Consider the following 6000-nt stretch of genomic DNA (forward strand, 5'->3'; position numbering starts at 1 on the left):
GAATCAACAGAGACAAACAAACAAATAGTTTCACGCACAGGTAGGAAACAGGTAGTGCAAATAGCAAATATAGCAGTTAGCAGGGTATATATTCAGTTAGGCAATCCCAAATAATGCATAGCAAACAAAACAAACAAATGCACATGATGCATGCATGTCCTATGCCTGTTGATATCAACTGTCGATTATGTAGTCATCCCAACATGTTCTCAAGCTCAAAAGTACACCATGGGGAGAATCCCCAAGCTGACATGGGGAAGAGAATGCCCTCAAGCTCAATAATATCCATGGGACGAATTCCAAGCTGACATGGGGAGAAGAGACAACACCCCAAGCTGACATGGGGAAAACAATACCCCAAGCTTAATAATAACCACGGAAAAAAATCCCGGCTGACATGGGGACTACGCCCTAACCTCAAGTTATTCAATCATTTCTTACAATTTATCATTTTCATTCTCAATACTAATTCATGTCTCATCTCATCATTCTCAATTTCACTTAACTCATTGAGCATACATTTTATTATCCTTGATTAATTAATATCATCAATTCTTAAATTCTTACATTACTCTCTTACTTGCCTCATATATTTTATAATACTTGTAGAAAATCACTCATTCAAGCATTAGCAGCAGAACTCGTTCATACACGCTCCTCCTTCTTATATAGTTCGTCGTTTTTAATCTTTACTTCATTCCCAAGTTATTTCTATTTCCTAGCTTCAACTAATTACTAAGCTTACTAATAAGATCCAGGGTTAACAGGGCAAAAATAGAGGTTTATAAGTCTAAAATATGGTTTAAAACACAAAATCCAATTTTGCAGGAAATAGGGGCCACGCATGCGCGTGGTAGTATAAAAAAGGTAGCACGCACGTACGTTCCCTTACCATGCGTACGCGTAGATAAGAACATCATGCCACGCGTACGCGTGGGTCATGCGTACGCGTGGTCATGCATGTTGGTTCATCACGCGCACGCATGGGCTACTGGCGCATGCGTAGTTCAAAATGCCACGTCACGCATACGCGTGGGCCGTGCGTTTTTCCAAAAAAAATAACAGATTGTCCAGAAAACTGCAAAACCAGAATATTGTTACCTGCATAACACATTCTTCACACCAAACTTCCGTCGTCTATAACTTTCTCTATAAAACTCCATTTTTCACAAAATTTATATCGTTCAAAAGCTTGTGAAACCAACTTTCATTTGAAACAAACCACATTTCCATCCAAAGTTTGAGGAGCAAGTTATGGACTACCAAAGTTTATCAAAACCCACTTTTTACCAAATTACACCAAATCTCATTTTTACTAAAACCACATTTTCCTTTCAAAGCTCATTTCCACTCAACTCAACATACCATAACCATCAATCTAACTAGCTTTTAACCATAGCACAACAATTCTTACAACTTAGCTCAATTATACCACATTTCACCCAACTTTACCAATTTTAGCCACAAACCAACATATTACTCTATATACATATACTATCATCATCATGAAATTCCTCCACCAACATTACAACATTATTCATTATGACAATACCAACAAATCCAAATAAACACCACTCAATCCCAACCACATCATTACATTGCCATAATCATAAATCCTTCATCCATCATCATTATACTAGCATATATATATATATATATATAAATACATTCAATCCCACATTATCAACTACTCAACACATACCTCAAAGACAGAACACTAAAAGTGCAGAAAAATAGAGAGAGCAAAAGACAATGACCAATGAGTGAAAAGAATGTTATATTCTTCTTGTATTACAAATGAGAATGGTAGCTATATATATACAATAGGGCTGAAACTACAGCTCATTATTGAATGGTGAAACTTGGGTAATTCTATGATTGGCAATAGCTTTTCTGTACTGCAAGGCAAAAAAAGATGTTTCTAGAATTATGGTGGTACAGTTTCTGATAAGGGTGGAATTGTGCTGCTGGGTTGTAGGTTGGTTTTGGGTGATTCTTTCTTTTTGTCTTGTACTAGCTTTGTGGTGTGGTTTGTTAGCCCCCCGCAAGCTGGAGATTGAAAGATGTCTTTCAATCCCAGCTTGGATATGTTGACAGTGAAAAGGCGGGGTGGCAGTGCTTTGGTGAAGACATCCGCAAGTTGGTTGGAGGAGGAAACTGGAAGGAGGTGCAAAAGTCCAGCTTGAACTTTTTTGCGAACTAAGTGGCAATCCACTTCGAGATGTTTAGTTCTCTCATGGAAGACAGAGTTGGCAGCGATGTGGAGGGAGCTTTGATTATCACAGTATAGCGCGGGTGGGCGGATGCAGTTGATGTTGAGAGCCTGAAACAAGTTGAGTAGCCATAGTAATTCTTTGGTAGTTGTAGAGAGAGCTCGATACTCCGCTTCGGCTGAGGAACAAGATACTGTGTCTTATTTCTTGGTTTTCCAGGATATGAGAGATTTTCTAAGGAAGAAGCAATATCCAGTGATAGATCGGCGAGTATCAGGGCAGCGTCCCCAATCGGCATCACTAAAACCAGAGATTTGGAGGGGGAGTCCCTTGGAAAAAAGATGTCTTTGCCTGGCAATCCTTTTAAGTATTTGAGAATGCGGAGGGCTGCATTAAAGTGAATTTTGCTTGGGTTATGAACAAATTGGCTCAATTGTTGAGTAGCAAAAGTAATGTCAGGCCTGGTTGTGGTGAGGTAAATGAGGCGGCCAATGAGCCGTCGGTAGGCAGTGATATCATCAAGGGATTCTCCGGTGTTTTGGCTGAGGCGAATGGAGTCATCCATTGGGGTAGACGAGGGTTTGGCAGCGGTAAGGCCAGCATCAATGATAATGTCTAAACAGTATTTTCGTTGGCAAAGGTAGAGGCCAGCAGCAGAATGCGCTACGTCAATGCCAAGAAAATATTTAAGTGTGCCAAGATCCTTAATTTTGAACTTAGAATCTAAGGCAGCCTTAATCGATTCAATCTCAGAAACAGAGCTACCAATGACAACTATATCATCGACATAGATAAGGAGGGCAGTAAATGCTTTACCAGATAATTTGAAGAACAGGCTATAATCCGTCAGGGTCTGCTGGTATCCACACGAGAGTAAAAAGGAGCTGAGCTTCTCATACCATTGTCTTCCTGATTGTCTAAGGCCATACAAAGACTTCCTTAAACGACAACACTGACCAGGCTTGGAAGGTGTCAAACCAGGTGGCAAGCTCATGTACACAGTTTCAAGGAGGTCACCATGGAGGTAGGCGTTGTGGACGTTTAACTGGTGCAGTGTCCAATTATTGATGGAGGCGAGAGCAAGGAGGACTCGAATGGTGGTGATCTTTACCACCGGAGAAAAGGTTTTGAGGTAATCCACCCCTTCAATCTGTGCATACCCTTTTGCCACCAGTCGCGCTTTGTGGCGTTCAATGCTGCCGTCAGGCTGGCATTTGATGCGATAGACCCATCGACAACCTATGAGCTTCACATCAGCAGGAGTGTCGACAATGTCCCAAGTCTGATTTTGTTATAGGGCCAAAATTTCAGCTCGCATGGCGTCATGCCAACATGGCTGAGTTTTGGCATTTGCGAATGTTCGTGGCTCGGGTTCTGTGGAGACGGAGAAGAGGAAGCGTCGGTGATGGGGTAAGACTCGTGTATACGAGAGTGAGTGTGAGATTGGATGCTGGCATCTTGAAGATGGTTGGTGTGGCGTTGTGAGAGAGAGAGATTGCAATAGTAGTCTGCCAAGTTGCGCGGCGGGGCATGGGTTCTATTGGAGCGGCGGGGTACAGCGGGAATGGATAGTATGGTTGGGGTTGTGGGAAGAGTGGATGAGGTGGTTTGGGCTGGGGAAGTGATTGAAGAAGGAATTGGACTTGTGTTTGTGTGGGGGAGGGGAGTTCCATCGTTGTTGGTTTGAGCCGTTGTGGGTGTTTGAATTGTGCTTGATGAAGGTTGGGATGTTGCTAAGTGTGGTGGTTGTGGATTGGGTTCTTCAAAGATGGTGGGTGATTGGGGAAGGATGTTGGGAGGGTTGGAGGGGTTTTGGTCAGGTTGAGTTTGTTTGTGAAAAGGGAGACATGACTCAATGAATTGGACATTTCTGGAGATGAAAATCTCACAGGTGTCTAAGTCTAGTATGATGAAGCCTTTTGTGCCGGTTTTGAAACCTAAGAAAACACCTCTTCTAGCACGAGGATCGAATTTTGAACGGTGGTTGGTGAGGGTGGAGGCATATCATAAGCATCCAAAAACTTTGAGTGAGTGAAAATCAGGTAGTTTGTGGAAGAGGAGTTGAAATGGAGTTTTATTTTGAATGATTGGTGAGGGAACTCTGTTTATTAAGAAGACAGCATGGTTTACAGCATAGGACCAAAAGGATGGGGGGAGATTTGATTGGAACATTAAAGCTCTAGCAACATTGAGTACGTGTTGGTGTTTGCGTTCTACCCTTCCGTTTTGTTGTGGTGTTTCGACACAAGACTTTTGGTGGTGAATGCCTTTTTTGGCATAAAAATCATTAAGAAGGAATTCAGAGCCATTGTCGGATCTAATGGTTTTGACATTGGTGTCAAATTGATTTTTTACTAAGGCGATGAAGTTCTAAATTTTTGTGCCAACTTCTCCTTTTGATTTTAGTAAGATTATCCAAGTAAATCTACTAAAATCATCAATAATAGTTAAAAAATATTTGTGCCCATGTATTTATATTTTGGAAAAATTCTCCCAAATGTCTAAATGTATTAATTCAAAAGGTTTGGATGCATTATTTGTACTCAAAGGAAAAGACAATCGCTTTTGTTTTGCCATATGACAGACATCACAAAATTCATTGACATGTGGATTAATAAAAGGAAATTGATGGTGGAGTTCTCTTAATCTTTGGTCCGAGAGGTGGCCTAGCCTACAATGCCATACATTGCTATCTATGATTGGGGTTGTGATGAAGTTGTTAACATTGGCCAAGTTGGTGGAATGTTGGTCCTAATGGGTTTTTGTGGTTGCAACTTGTCGGCTAGGTAGTCATCTTTAAGGACTTCGCATCCTATATTTGGCAGAAAAATTCAGAAAAGAGCAATTGACATGAGAGAGTTGTGATTAGTTTAGAGATAGATAAAATATTGAAGGTGAAACCAGGAATATATAAAATGTTGTGCAAAGTTAGGTGTGGTGAGAAATTTATTGACCCACAATAGTGTGCAGTGATAATGGAATTATTTGGAAGGTAAACATGTATCGGGTTGATCTTGTGGTGTATTTGAAAATATGATAATGAAGAACAGATGTGGTCAGTGGCTCCTGAATCTAGTATCCATTTGCCACTGTTGTGTGAGCTTATAGGTGTGTTAGGTGATAAATGGGATGAGAAATGAAAAGAACAATATGCAGTGTTTGTATGCATAACAGTGATACCAGACTTGGCCTCAGATGGCCCATGTTGACTTGGTGGTGTGGGTTTGTCTGCAAACTGCTGTCCATGAACATTGTGGAGAAGAGCTAAGAGAGATTGATATTGGGCTTGTGACAAACTAGGCCCAGAAGTTGGATAGGTCTCTTCTTTGCTTGATCTGGTTCTGCTGAGTTGTTGTTGATGTGAGCAATTAGGGTTGGCGGCAGCAGCATTAGTGTAGGAGGCGGTGGAGTTGCTGCGATCATTGAACCGAGGACGGCCGGGGTAGCGTGGGTGGCCAGGTGGATAGCCGTGCTTGTCGTAGCACTCGTCGACGGTGTGGCCGGTTCCCCCACAGTAGACGCATACTTTTTCAGCTCCACTGCATCCACCATTGGTGATGCGTCCGCGGCCGCGCCCGGGATTTAGGCGCCGTTGTGGTGTGATGACGGCGTTGGTGAGGGAGATGGGCTCGTCGAGAACACTACCGCCTCCTTGGAGTTGGCGTTCATGTTGAATCACCATGTTGAAGACTTTGCTTTCCGGTGGAAGGGGGTCAATGAGCAAGATTTGGGATCGGACGACAGTGAAGCGGTTGTCTAGGCCTTTGAGGAACCGAATGATGAAGTT

Source organism: Arachis hypogaea, chromosome 17 (assembly GCF_003086295.3).
Source record: "Arachis hypogaea cultivar Tifrunner chromosome 17, arahy.Tifrunner.gnm2.J5K5, whole genome shotgun sequence".
NCBI lineage: Eukaryota > Viridiplantae > Streptophyta > Magnoliopsida > Fabales > Fabaceae > Arachis > Arachis hypogaea.